General features: G+C 37.6%; 1 pseudogene; it reads left to right on the forward strand.

The window, feature by feature from the left end:
- Window positions 1–392: 392 nt before the first annotated feature.
- Window positions 393–554, forward strand: LOC133774079 (U2 spliceosomal RNA; annotated as a pseudogene).
- Window positions 555–15,971: the final 15,417 nt, after the last annotated feature.

The following is a 15,971-nucleotide window of genomic DNA, read 5'->3' on the forward strand; positions in this document are numbered from 1 at the left end:
GGATCTCACAGTGAGGACAGAAGGTGCAGTACGCACTGATTCAGTGCTCTGGGTAGTGTTCACATCTGGGTCAGGCAAGGGACTCAACAAACCAGTAAGCTCCAACATCCCCTCCCTCAACTGACAATGGTCAGAGGTGCTCCACCACTTCCTTATTCAGGTAGACCTCCGGACTATGGAATGTTCCTCCCATGAACATTATTTAGATTTGCCTGGCCGCACCCAATCACACTTCCCAAAGTCTCTCAATGGGGCTTTTTGTGCTGAGCCTAAACAGCACACAGACAGTAGCCCACAACACCAGCAGGGCCTGGTCCTAACACCTGAGTATCAACCCTTCCCTCAAGAGATGGATAGAGACTGTATAACAGGAATCTCAGTAACGACAATGAATCCCTTCTCAGGCTTTTGGCTAAGATCAAGTGAAGTATCTGTTCTTATCAGTAAGGACAATGAGCCACAAGAAGATCCCAGATTCCAAGTACAGCTACCATCTATGTAGTCTGTATACGTTACATTAAATGTTTAAAGGCAAAAATAAATAAATAACGATTAAAAAATCTGATAATGGCAGAAAAATACACAATTGTAACAAAATAGATTCCCCAAAAATCAATTCACGTATCTACAACCATCTTTGAAAATATTTCCTAGGGAAAGGACAGTCTCTTCAATGAATGGTGTTGGAAAAAATGGATTTCCATGTATAAAAGTTTGAAAGAAAACCCCTACCTTACACCCTGTACAAAACTCAACTCAGGGATCTAAATTTAAGATTTAAAGCCATCAGATTACTTGAGAAAAACTTGTGGGAAACACTGTAAGACACTGGCCTAGACTGAATCTTCTAGCATAAGATCCCAAAAGCACAGCTTCACTAAATCATGCTATACAAATGCCAATACACTCTTCTTCCCTCACATTTTCATTTTTGCCATGAATTCCTAATAGTACGACGTGAATATCTGTTTTAAAGAAAAAATATTTTATATATGTATGCAAAAATAAATATATTTTTTAAAAAATGAAAGGAAAATTAGCATTTTAAGTTAACTGTTGGCAAAATATTTTCTGTAGCTTCATTCTTTGCTTTATAACAAGAATATCCTATCATGATGATTTACAATTCTAGGAACAATCATAAAAAGCTTCACTGAAAACTGCACTGTAATACTATGATGCTTAGTCATGGGTAAAAAATTAACAGATGTTATATGTCACTCTACAATATTGAACAAGAGGCTCAGAATTCATGGTATCTTTCACATACTATATAACTTTAGAAAATTATCATTAAGTATATCAAAATACAAAATACAAACAAATCTTTTGTGTAATTTATTACCTTGTTCAAAATTACTCCTTATAAAAAGTTGACAATATTAAATTATTATGAATTTTTACACCAGCTTCGCGGCTCAATAGGCTAATTCTCCACCTGCGGCACCGGCACATCGGGTTCTAGTCCTGGTCGGGGCGCCGGATTCTGTCCCGGTCGCTCTTCTTCCAGTCCAGCTCTCTGCTGTGGCCCAGGAGTGCAGTGGAGAATGGCCCAAGTCCTTGGGCCCTGCACCTGCATGGGAGACCAGGAGAAGCACCTGGCTCCTGGCTTCGGATCAGCACAGTGCGCCGACTGCAGCGCGCCGGCCGCAGCAGCCATTGCGGGGGTGAACCAACGGCAAAAAGGAAGACCTTTCTCTCTGTCGCTCTCTCTCACTGTCCACTCTGCCTGTAAAAAAAAAATTATTATTATGAATTTTTGCAATAATTGGATAAATTTTAATGCATTATTAAATGGTTGAATCTGAGACAAGTAAAATAAAATATATTAATTTTGTATTAAACATAATGTTTTACTATCAGGCTGAGGGTTTCTGCATATTAGGTGTAAAGAGAATAGAACGTACAATCAGCAACGTCACATTGTCATACACTATGCACTGAAGAGGGTCATATGGCACATTACAAAGAGCATTATTTCTGAAAGTAGGAACAAGGCATGGTTTTTAAATCTTCTATGTCTTCTTTCCAAATCTTCTAGATTTAATGTTTATCGACTTTCTTCTCTGGAAAATATATTTTCTTTAAAAGAGAGCAGATGTGCCACTGACAATTTGACTACAGTGGAATTTCCAAGCAGATTCACAGCACTTCAAACTCTGATAAATAGCCCTTGTCCAACATCACAGAATCACTATTTGTCCCTCATTTTGCTGTCATTTTTATTCATAACTGGACTTCTACTGAAGTACACAAATGGAATGTTGTTTTGAGTTCTAATATCTCCTAATTTGACCATACTCTTATTTCCTGGACATTACCATAGTCTCTCCTCACTCTTAAATTCAGACTATTTAACCATTCTTTGGATTTAACCTTGCACTAATCCTGAACTGCTGGTCTACTTGCACATGAGATTTGTCTAAGTCTCCGCTTGAATGGCTTGAGCATAGATGCTATCATGTGTCACAAATCACACTAAGCAATTTACTTTATGATCTCCATAACCTCTGATAATAAACTGTGCTTATCTTCCAATTCTCTTTCAACTCAAATTTTCTATCAGTGCAACAAAAAGGAGATTTTCTTTCTTTCTTTTTTTTTTTTTTTTTTTTTTTTTTTAAGATTTCTTTTTTCAGGGCCAGCACAGCAGGTTAAAGCCCTGGCCTGAAGTGATGGCGTCCCACATGGCCGCCAGTTCTAGTCCCGGCTGCTCCTCTTCCGATCTAACTCTCTGCTATGGCCTGGGAAAACAGTAGTAGATGGCCCAAGTACTTGGGCCTCTGCACCAGCGTGGGAGACCTGGAAGAAACTCCTGGCTCCTGGCTTCAGATCGGCTCAGCTCCAGCTGTTGTGGCCATCTGGGGAGTGAGCTAGTGGATGGAAGATCTCTCTCTCCATCTCTACCTCTCTCTGTAACTCTGTCTTTCAAATAAATAAAATAGATCTATAAAAACAATTTTTTATTTCCCAAAGAAACCTTTTATTTAAGAAATACAAGCTTCATCAATTTCATATATACAACTTTAGGAATATAGCAATTCTTCCCACTGTACCTGCCTTCCCACCCACACTCCCACACTTTCTCCTACTCCCTCTCCCATTCCCAGTCCCATTCTACACTAAGATCCATTTCCAATTAACTTCATACAGAGATGACAAGCTTTATACTAAGTAAAGAGTTGAACAATTTGTATGGAAAAAATAAAACAGAAAACAAACAAAAAAACCTGTTCCTCAACAGTGGAGACAAGGGCGGTTCAAAGTCATGGCAACTCAAAGTTTATTTCACTTCTTTTTTTTTCTTTTTTAGAAACTTAATTAACTTTAAATAAGCTCCCAGGTATGGTACACCTTTTGTGAGGACTTGGGCATAATTATAACTTATGGGGCGTAAGAACATCCTCACCTAAGAAACCATCAATGCAGTTGGACAGTTAGGCGTAACTATTACTTATGCAACATAAGAATATCCTCCACTTAAAACACTAAAATGAAATAAATCTTTGAGAACAAGTTTTATTGTTAACTCCCATAACACAATTCTTTGAGAACAGAGATTTTTCAAACAGGATGACACGTAGTTCTGTGTAAAGTGTTAAAATCCACTTTCTACATCTGGTACCTCCATTGTATGTCTCAAAGATTCTTTCCTCCTTCCCCTCCTGTGCTGAATGTTCACAAAGAAATGAAGACTTGGACCAGAATAAACCATTCTATTGTCATGGCTGTAGTTTCATTGGAAGGTCAAAACAATCACAGAGTAAATATGCATCAGATTACAACAGCAATAAAAATGTCGACACATAAACTCTATATTATGTAAAGAGTTCATAATAAAATATAAGGAAAAATCTCAGATTCTCAAAAATTAATTCTATTTTTTCTACTTAGAAAGTAGTGGCATTCATGAGCCTATGCTGTGTGGAGACCAACTTTATGATGTCAAGGAAGGAAGGAAAGAAGGAGGAGGGAGGGAGAAAGAGAGAGAGAGAGAGAGAGAGAGAGAGAGAGAGAAGAAGAAGAAGAAGAAGAAGAAGAAGAAGAAGAAGAAGAAGAAGAAGAAGAAGAAGAAGAAAGAGAGAGAGAAATATAAAAGCAAAGCAAGAAATAAAGAAGGGGGAAAGGAAGCATAAAGAAGGGAAGGGAAGGGAAAAGAGAAAGGAAAAGAAAAGGAGGAGAGAGAAAATGGAGGGAGAGAGGAAGTGAAGGTGGGAGGGAGGAAGGCAATATCACTATAATGGTCAGACTTTTATCTGTGATCTACAATTAGTCTGCCTCACCTCCAATACATTGAATTAGGGATTAATTTACAGCACATGCATTTTGTAGGGCATTAAATAGCGGCACCAATGTTTTATTTAATTTTAATAATTTAAACTAGAACTAACTACATCTTCTCTAAAAGAGACCTTGATACTCAGTGTTGGCACCTACTTCACTAACCCCCTCCAGGAGGTAGTCATTATGAATCAATCCATATTCTTAAAACATGTATCTTTACTCCTAGCTTTCAGTTCTCTCATACAGTCAGAAAACCTATTCCAGAAAAAAAGTTAAGATACTGCTATCCAGTAGTATCACATTTCAAACTGACACCTGGCTGGCATTTCAGAACTTGAATTTCTCACAATTTACTGAGTCATTGTGATTGTGACTCTACATCAAGTGCTTGTACAAAGAGAAGGCTTTATGTATACCTTCTTTCCTTGAGAGACTGGGATTCTGTGAGCTAGCAGAAGTTGTCTACAGATTCTGCCTCTGCTGAAATGCATAGGAATTGAGTCTTTAAACTAGTTTTTCCTGTACATAAGTTTCCATTTGTTCATCAGAATTGACACTGGAGTTGGGGGGGGGGGTGCAGCACTGTGGCACAGTGGGTAAAGCCTCCACGTGCAGTGCCAGCGTTGGTTCAAGTCCTGGCTGCTCTACTTCTGATCCAGCTCTCTACTATGGCCTGGGAAAGCAGCAGAGGATGGCTTAAGTCCTTGGGTCACTGCACCTGTCTGGCAGACTTGGAGGAAGCTCCTGGCTCCCGGCTTCAGATCAGCCCAGCTCTGGCTGATGCGGCCAACTGCAGAGTGAACCAGCAGATGGAAGACCTCTCTCTCTCTTTCTCTCTCTCTCTCTCTCTCTGCCTCTCTTCTCTCTGTGTAACTGTGACTTTCAAGTAAATAAATAAATCTTTTTTTTTAAAAAAAAAATTCTGATACTAGAGAATTTAGCATGCTTCATGAGAATTCATTAGGAGAGGACTTGTTGGATTTTACAGATTTCTTCTAGATTTGTTTCCATGTTGATTTTCCTTGATTTATATTTACTGTGGAAATACATGAATTATATTCATGGCTTTATCCACATGCTTCATCCTGTGAATCTTTCCACCAAATCACTCAACCTGGAGGTATTTCTGAAAACTTTCAATGCCAGGTATCAACCAGTGATTGCTAAGAATTGAAGTTCCAGGTCTGATTGAAACTGAGAAGGGAAAGTCACCACATATGCACAACTAATCCAAGACATGTAGAAGTGGTGGTTGTCATGAAATCACACATGTGCTGGCACGATATGTCAATCACTTAAATCTACAATCCTAATTTTTATCATTTTCTAGGTTTACAGAGTAAAGTTATGGAGTCACTATATTAATAATTGAACAGGGTTCTGTCATATCAATTCTGCTTATTTGTGACATAATGAGGGGTTTAGACAGACCACCTGAAGAATGATTGCAAATGGCATTGTGGCACCTTAAAAGTGTGGTATATACACTGCACCTATGTGCATACTCATTTAATGTAATTTTATGAACATGTCAATGAGGTGACATGATCATTTTTTATTGCACTTTAAGTACATGTTTAATTTATATATATTAAAGTCTTACAAGTAGAGTAAAAAACAGAGAAACTAATGATATTTTCATCTTTGTGGAGGTCAAATGTATGGTATCAACATAAAATCAGTTTAACTACCTGAGATATTTTGAGCTTAAGAGCATATGCAAAAACTTCTTTACAGTTAAGTGTTATGATTGTCCCATTTTATTCTCACTAATATTCTTATTTCACCTAAATTACAAACTACAAACTCAGGTATATCATATATCAGGTATATCATATATATATATATATATATATATATATATATATATATATATACACTCAGGCATATCATCAGGTATATCATCATGATGTTAGGGCAGAGCTTTAATGCAATTGTGGAATCTAAAGTTGGGGCATTTGGGAAGTGACTTAATTAGATTTTGTACCCAATTGGAGCTCAGTGACCATGATCAACTCATGATGATTTATAAATAAAGACACATGTTCATGAATGAAAACCACAATTCCTGTTACTCTGCTTTCTGCTTCCCCATGTAATCTTCTCTCTGCATGTGTCTGCCATCAGATGCTGACAAATGGGTCAACATATTTTTCAAATGTGAACCTCAAACCTGTAAGGCAAAATAAACCTTCTTCCCACAAAATAGTTTATCTTAGGTATTGAAAGCAATGAAAAATCTGACTAGTACAGTATGTGCAGGGAAAAATATAGTATATATAGGATTCAGTAATATCCATGGATTCCATAAGGTTAGAAGAATATACTCTCCTTGTAAAATGGTGGACAACATTGTATGGATATATCAGGTCAAAGAAACACAGAAGGAGAGTAATATTTTTTTCTGTGGTCACCAGTTGCCAATCTTTATAAAGATATCTCTATATTAGTTGAAGAAAACCAGCAAAATTGGCTCAAGTGTTAATCCCCAATTAAATTCTCTAATGTTTGCAGGTCTGCTTCACTTTCCAGCAACCCCAGTTGATCCAATGAACCTTGGAAATGTAACTGGATGCTGATCTCTATATTTACTCATTTCTCAATGCCTATATTTACTCATTTCTCAATAACTGGGTGTTGAACAATGTGTGTGATCAAAACCATTTCACTGCTGATATTAGAATGACCTTACTTTATATGGAAGTAGATTTAAGATTTTTTTTTCCCTTAGAAGTTGAACAGTTTCTCATAGTGGAAAGGAATCCTAAATAATGAGTTCTTAAGACGTATGTCCTTTTATCTTTTCATTATCTCAGCATTTCATTAGGTTGGCCTGACATAGATCTCATCCTGCCTCATGGAGAGAAACCACAGAAGAGCTAGATCATGGTCAGCAACACTTGAGGGTCTCTGGAAATTTTCTGAAATATGGAAGCATGTAGAGGCAAAGGCTATTGTTGGGGAAAATTGACAACAAACAACACATAACTTTCTGGATGCTCTCTCAGGTTACAGATTTTGAGATAGGACATATTAATATATATGTGAATACATGTAAATATATACCACTTCCAGTGGGAATTTTAATTGATGATAGAAATAAACATGATGCTGTTTAGAAAAACATTACCCAATGAAAACTTGTATTTTTAAAAAAGTTAGATATCCTATTATTGATATAAACAGAAGGCATATTTAGTATTCCTACTGATACTGGGAATTTTAATTGATAAAAGAAATAAATATGGCAATGTTTGAAAACATCTTTGACATGAACAATTGTATAAAAACTGGTAGAGATCCTGTTGTTGACACAGACAAGAGACAGCTGAGGTCTGAGGTGTGTAGCCAGGGACAAGGGGCTCAGGGGACTCAAGCCTGACATGTAGAGGTTCACTCAGCTGACATAGCAAATGCAAGCCTGACCTAGAACAGGACAAGCCTGAAACTCAATGCCTCTATTCAAAACCAAGATAGAAAGACTAAAAACAAAACAAGATGACTTTACAGCTGGAGCTGTATTAAGTCCAAATACTGACTCCCAGCAAGGAGGTCATCAGTGACTAACTGAGAGGTTTGCAAAACTCTGTACAAACTTCTCCTACCCCAATGGATATAAAGCCTGATACAATTTTTCCCAGAGGAAACCTTTCTTCCTGTTCAGCCTTTGTGACCTCATTTGTGCACCCCAATCTTGCTGTCCATGGGGCACAAACCCAAGCAGCAAGAACTACAAGAGTCCTGCATCATTATCACTGCTGATATATTTGTGAATGTAGAAAAAAGTTAACAATAATGTACAGAGATAGTCAAAGAAACAGTGGCAAACAACAGTTATTCTTTTTTTCTTTTTTTATTATTTGACAGGTAGAGTTACAGAGAGAAAGGTCTTCCTTTCATTGGTTCACCCCTAAATGGCCGCCACGGCCAGCACTGCACCGATCCAAAGCCAGGAGCCAGGTGCTTCTTCCTGGTCTCCCATGCGGGTGCAGAGGCCCAAGCACTTGGGCCACCCTCCACTGCCCTCCTGGGCCACTGCAGAGAGCTGGACTGGAGGAGAAGCAACTGGGACTAGAACCTGGCACCCATAGGGAATGCCGGCGCTGCAGGCGTAGGATTAACCAAGTGAGCCACGATGCCGGACCAGTCAGTCTAAAAATCTATTAAATACTCTAATGTTATCATGTTTTCTTTCATTACTAATGCACACAGATCTCCAAATTATATAGTAATTTTCTCAGACATGGAATTCTCTCTTATAAATGATATCCTTTTGATTTCAGAATCTAACACACATTGTGTGTGAAGAGTAGTCAGTAAATAATTACTCAATTAGTAAAATAGAAGTGAAGTTGCTAATATCTGGATGAGTAAATCTTCTAAATAGGATAGGATGAGTTTATGTTTCTTAGAAATTTTAAAAAAAGAAGGATGACATTGTTTTACTAGATTGATAATTGTAGGTAAGAAAGAGGATTATGCTTGAATTGTGGATTATATGTGTTTTGTATAACTGTTAGGCAAGGAAATATAATTAGGATAATTTAGTAATTATTATCAGTAAACATTTATCATAAATTCATATTCATAAAATGAAAAGTAGATTCTACAAAGTAGGAAAATAATATTATCTTTAAGCTTAATAACAGATTCATAGAAATCACTTGTTTACCAACCTAGAAATGGAGTTCGATACCTAGATTTCACATTTCCTTTCAAATTTTAGTGTTTCTGGACACACAATCCATCCAATTTCTGATCATGGTGTCTGCCCTGCCAGGTAAGTATAATCCATCCATTTTCTAAGGAATATCAACATAGACACCTTTGTTATGAATTCTACTAGATTCCCCAGTGTGTGGATTGTGATGTAGGAGACATCTCAGATTTGTGATTGGATATCTATCTTCTGGTTAATCCACGATGCTGCTTACCAATACATACTCATTATACCTATGTCCACATAGCAGAAAGCAAAGGCTATGTATTATCATAGTCTTGTGTAAAACAATAGGGTGTTGGTTTCCCTCAAGATCCTTACCTAACTCTTAACTTATTACTTGTATGGTTTGTTTCTTTATGACTCATTAGGACAAAAAGCAATATGATTAGAAGCATTAGGGCTGGTCAATAATGTATTAACAGTACCAACTGAGAGAAAGTATGGTTAACTGAGGTTACTAAAAACAAAAAGCAATTCAAATCAATTGGCAATCTACAAAAAGAGTTAAAGATTTTAAAAGCTATTATTAAAATTGATGTATTGGTCTATTATGCTATATTATATGTGTGTACATATTGTATGTCCACATGGGGAAATTTTATTAAGAGTTTTATTTTAAATGGCTTATAGATAAGATTGTCCATAAATTTAAGCTGCTAAAATCAATCAAAGATACATTTTAATTTGTGGGACCTGAATCTGTGTATCATATGTTTTAGACTTGTTGGTAGAAAGAAACTAAAAACATTTTAGATGGTTGTGCTTAAGTTTACTGGCTAAACAAACTACACCATGTTAGATATTTAAGAGGTGTTTTCAAATATATGATTCTTAAAATTTATAGAAGGCATTGGACCTTCTGGTAAATGTTTTCTTAAGTTGTTATCTAATGGTTGAAACGGTTTGCTAAGTATTCATGTGATATTGCTATTGTCAGCAAGCCATCTAGGACTTGCTCCCTCATTTCTCTATTCTAAGCCCAACTTGTTCTTTCATTTCTCTATTCTCTTCAAGGTAGGAAACTAATTCTATTATGAAGGAATCTGTAGGATGCACAATTTAATCTTTAGACCTTATAAAAGAGATGGCTAACATTTTTCTGCAATAGCATAGCCAAAATAAGAACTCAAATAATAATCTCATAGCTAGATTCACTTCGCCATCAGCGAAGTATACAGTAAGTAGAAAAAACCTCCCTTTCAGACCAAAGGGAAAGAAAGTTTTAAAGTGAGAATATAATTTTCCTCATGGGCATTGTCTACCTTAGAAAAACTACTACAGAACATGCCTGTGCCTATAGACTTGTAGTTCAGGCCACCAAAGATTAGAGATGGGACACGGGCACTCCCTTGACTTGCATCCTCTGGTCTGCTTTAACACAAACCAGGAGGAAAAGAAAGCTCGGCATCAGAAGCAATGGGCGGCAGGCCTATTAATGGCTGATCTGTACAGTGATCTGCCCTCAAGGAGACCCAACAGGCCAGTCCACTGCAGTGGCTTTCCATGAGGTAAGCCTGGGCTTCAGCAGAAGTCAACTTGTGAAGAGCCCTGGCAGCTCTGCCAAGAGTTGGATCACTGGTAATGGACCTGCCCTGGAGTCGAAGGATGCCCAGGTCAGAGCCACAGATCTTATTGGCTCTAAGCTGAAAAGCCCTTCACTCAGCCCAACTTCCAAAGTGACCACTGCAGCTGAGGGGATGGTCAAGTAGGGTCAGCAACATTGCAGGCAGAACTGTAAATTTTTTGTTAGAGATGCCACCTGCCTTTACCTGGCCAGCTCTCCTCCCAGGCCAGCCAAGTAATGAAAGTCAACAGAGTGCCTTCCCCTAGGAGGTTCACACCTCCCTTAGGATATACCCCATGTGAAGAGATAGATAGGTCTGGGCCTCTGAATTTACAAGGCCTAAAGCCCAACAGATTATTATCAAGCCCCTTCTATCAGGTTCTATTTGCCTCTCAATCAGAAAACTTAATTGTAGCTTAGATAGCACCTTTCTTAGCTCCTCTAATAATGACTCTGTCCTTTGTTCTAGGCCCTGTCTAGTGCACTTGGGCCTCATTCCTTTGTAATCATAACCTCTACTCTACCACCAATGGCTCTACTCCCAACATGTGTGTACTGATGGTCCTCTTCCCCACTTAATGCTGTATAATTGTTCAAACCTGGTAAATGCCACTCTTAGGATCATTGGTTACTATCCTCACTCTGTCTTTTATGACCTTGTCTAAATATGATCAGAGTCGGTGAACTTGGAAGGCTTCCATAGCCTTGGCAACTCATGACGACAGCCTAGGATGGTTACTGGCGCCATAAACTAGAGTGTCAATTTGTTGGGTCAACAACAGGAGCCACTGTGCACTTGCTCCTCATGTGGGATCTCTGTCCTTAATGTGCTGTACATTGTGATTTAATGCTATAACTAGTACTCAAACAGTATGTTTCACTTTGTGTTTCTATGTGGGTGCAAACTGTTGAAATCTTTATACTAAATTGATCTTCTGTATATAAAGAGAATTGAAAATGAATCTTGATGCAAATGGAAGGGGAGAGGGAGCGGGAGGGGGGAGGGTTGCAGGTGGGAGGGAAGTTATTGGGGGGGGGAAGCCATTGTAATCCATAAGCTGTACACTGGAAATTTATATTCATTAAATAAAAGTTAAAAAAAATAAAAAATAAAAAATAAAAAAAAAAAGAAGCATTAGGGCTGGTGAGAAATGATGACACCATTCCTTTGAAAAGCCTGAGGTGGGAATCCCTGCGTTTGTCAGCTTTTAGGTAAGTAGCAAATAACAGATATCTCTGTCAGTTGTTCTCTCTAACTACTGAAGAACAGAAAATTCACTGCATTTAGTCTGAAAGATATGACATATATTTCAAAGATGAGTAACAGTTCAGAGGCTCCCTACCATCAGTACAAAGGTGAGGGCTTCAGGAAACCTAGGAAGGAATATCCTTACAGGAGAACTGACCAAGAGTGTGAGAGGGGAACTACGTTGTAAGAATGAATCATATATACGGGAGGTTTAGGAGGAGGTAAATGAGCCAGTATCTATCTGGGAAATATTGAATGATACCCTCCTGATAATTAAATCCTGCTGACCAAAGGGAAACCTTTGCTCATATTTATCCATGAGACGAGGAGCAAACTTAGTATGTTCGCAAGAACCCATGGAATGGGGTGATGTTAGGCTGTATGCAGTCAAGAATTTGAAGAAACAATTGACTGATCAGATTTTCTTGAATATCAACTCCATATTCATTTTGTTTACTTACATTATAAATAATTTAGGATTATTTATACCTCATCTTTTTAAATGCTTTTAACATAAAACAAGGAAGGTTTACAAATAAAAGCACAAAATTACCCAAAGCTACTAAATATTGGTATCAAATGCATATAAAAGAGAAATAATACATAAAATCAGCTATATTTTCCAAATAATTTTTGAAGACTTATTAACTTTTAGGAGCATTTTTTACAAATAAGTGCAATTATTTGAGTTGTCACTTAGTTGTAAGACATTAAGATTTGGGGGATTTAAAACTTGAGACAAGGTCATAGGTCGCTAGGTAAATAACTCAGACAGTGCTCAAGATATTCTGGTACTCAAACTGATGTTTTTATTCTTTTGTTTACCTTTGTCCCATCAACAAGTCTTTCTCGAGCCATGGACTTCATCTGAGACAAATCCAAACAGGATGTGAAACTGCTGTATTTCCCCAAATGATTCAATTCTTAATTTAAAGGTAATGAATATTGGAAGGCTCGAATGTAATTTCAATGATTCTTTTCTGTATTTTACTTAGTAATTGATATGTTGAATATTCCTCCACTGAAAAACATGTTCAATGATAAAAGTTAATATTTACCCTCTTAAATTATTACTCTGTTCAAAATGTCTATGATGGTACTTTGAACATTAAACTTACACAGAAGTATTTATTTATTGAACAAAATGCACTTTTATAGACTATACACACCTGAATATTTCTCACAAGAGTCATTATAAGAAATGAATCAGGGGCCGGCACTGTGTTGCAGAGTGTTCAGCCCCCTCTGCCATGCTGGCATCCCATATGGATGCCGGTTTGTGTCCCAGCTGCTGCACTTCGAATCCAGCTCCTTGTTAATGGTCTGTGAAAGCAGAGGAAGATGACCCAAATCCTAGGGTCCCTGCAACCATATGGGAGACCAGGAAGAAGTTCCTGGCTTCTAGCTTCGGCCTGGCCCTGCACTGTGGCCATTTGGGGAGTGGACCAACAGATTGAAGGTATCTGTTTCTCTCTCCCTCTCTGGCCCTCGTTCTCTTTCTCTCTCACATGCACACACTCTGTAACTCTGAATTTCAAATAAATAAATAAATAAATCTTGTAAAAAGTAAAAATAAAAAAACAGAGCAAAAATGAAAATACATTATTATAAGTGATGTCTTAGAAATAAAAAGATAATAAGAGACTAGTATGAACAAGTTATATGCAAAGAAAATAGACATCCTGGAAGAAATAGATAAATTCCAAGAGAAATGCAGCATAAAATGGTAGAACCAGGGCAACATATAGGGATGGACAGATCACTAATAAGCAATGAGATTCTGCTAGGAATGAAGACTACTACAGAAAGGAAAACCAGAAATCCAGTGGCTTTCTAACTTAATTTTAATCCTCATTTAAAGGATATCTGATGCACTAATGTTTTAAAGCATGCCTCATACCATTCTTTGCAAAATATTTTCATACTGAAGAGGAAGAAACACCTCAACTTGTCTTTATGACTAGCATTACTCTAATACCAAAGCCAGATAAGGGCCCCATGAGAAAAAAAAAATAGAGGACAAGATCACTTTTGAAGATAGATGTGAAAACCCTCAATAAATACCAGCAAGCAGCATTCATCAGCAATTGGAAGGACCCTTCATTGTGATCAAGTAGGAGTTGTCCTTGAGATGCAAGTGTCATTCAACCTGCACAGACCAAAATGTGTACTATGCCACATGAAGACAAAGCAATGTGATCATCTTACTAAGTGCAGAAAACTGGTTTGAAAAATTCAGCAGGATCATTGTTATCATACAAAAATTTACATATTTTTGCGTGTTGCAGTTCCTTGTTCAAACTTTGCTGAATTCACTTATGAATTCTATATGGTTTGGACCCATTCTTTTCTTTTTTCTTCTATTTGTATAATGATGTCATTAGCAAATATGCGTAATTTTACTTATATAATTTTACTTCTTTCTATTTATTTGCTTTTTCTTTCTTTTTTTTTTTTGCCTAATAATTTGAAGACTAGGTGGAAGAACATTGCTGAGAGTGGAATTTCTTGTCTAGTTCCAGATCATTGTGGAAATACTTCTGTCTTTTCCCCATTCATTATGTTGATAAATGTGTCTTTGTTGTATATTAGCTTTTATTGTATTGAGATATACTTCTTCTATACTTAATTTATTCAATTTTTAAAATATGAATTGATGTTATAATGTAAAAATGCTTTTTACATCAATTAATAAGGTTATATGATTTTATATTCTGTTTTTCTGATATATTACATGTATAGCTTTACTTTTTTTTAAACATTTATTTTATTTATTTAAAAGTCAGAGTTACAGAGAGAGATAGAGACAGAGAGAGAGAGGTCTTCCATCCACTGGTTCACTCCCCAGATGGCCACAATGGCCAGATCTGCACCGATCTGAACCCAGGAGCCGGGAGCTTCCTCCGTGTCCCCTACATGAGTGCAGGGACCCAAAGACTTAAGACATCCTCCACTGCTTTCCCAGGCCATAGCAGAGAGCTGGATCGAAGAGAAGTAGCTAGTAGTAGATAGAACTGGAGTCCATAGCACTTCAAGCCAGGGATTTAACCCACTGTGCCACAGTGCTGGACTTTAGTTTTACATTTATTAAGTTATCTCTCCATCCCAAGGGTAAATTTCAGTTTATCAGAATGAATATTGGATTTTTTTTTGATAATTTGCTGAATTTGATTTGCTACTTTTTTGTTCAAGAATGTTTGCATCATGTTCATAAGGGATATTTACCTACTATTACTTTTTTCCTTTTTTTTTTCTTTTTACAGTATACTTGTCTGGATATAGAATTATAGTAAAATAGACTTAGTGGAATAAGTTTGAAAGGTTTCTTCTTTCTCTACTTTTTGGAACAGTTTGAGAACAAGTGGCTTTATATTAGTTTTTCCTAAAAAGTTTGGTAAAGGGGCTAGCATTGTGGTGTAGTGGGTAAAATTGATACATGAGATGCCAGCATCCCATATGAGTGCCAATTAATGTCCCAGTTGCTCCTATTCTGATCCAGCTTTTTGCTCATAGCTTGGGAAAAGCAGCCCAAGATGGCCTAAGTGTTTGGTCCCTACAATCCGTGTGGAAGATCTGGGTGAAGCTCCTGGTTCCTGGCTTCAACCTGGCTCAATTACAGCCATCTGGGGAGTTAAGTAGTAGATGGAACATTCACTCTCTGTCTCTCCATTTCTCTTTGTAACTCTGCCTTTCAGTAAATAAATAAATGTTTAAAAAGAAGTTTGGTAGAAATCAGTATTGAAGGGGCCAGTGCTGTGGCACAGCAGGTTAATGCCCTGGCCTGAAGTGCTGGCAGTCCATGTGGGCACCTGGTCTAGTCCCAGCTGCTCCTCTTCCGATCCAGCTCTCTGCTATGGCCTGAGATAGCAGTAGAAGATGGCCCAAGTGCTGGGGCCCCTGCACTCACGTGGGAGACCCAGAGGAAGCTCCTGGCTCCTGGCTTCGGATCGGCGCAGCCCCGGCCATTGCGGCCATCTGGGAAGTAAACCAGCGTAAGAAGACCTCTCTCTCTGTCTCTACCTCTCTCTGTAACTCTGTCTTTTAAATAAATAAAGTAAATCTTAAAAAAAAAGAAATCAGTATTGAAGCCATGTGATTTTCTGCTTAGTCCTCTAGTTTTCTAAGAAAATGGATATGAGCCTACCAATTTA

The sequence above is a fragment of the Lepus europaeus genome, chromosome 14 (assembly GCF_033115175.1).
Source record: "Lepus europaeus isolate LE1 chromosome 14, mLepTim1.pri, whole genome shotgun sequence".
In the NCBI taxonomy this organism is placed as follows: Eukaryota; Metazoa; Chordata; class Mammalia; order Lagomorpha; family Leporidae; genus Lepus; species Lepus europaeus.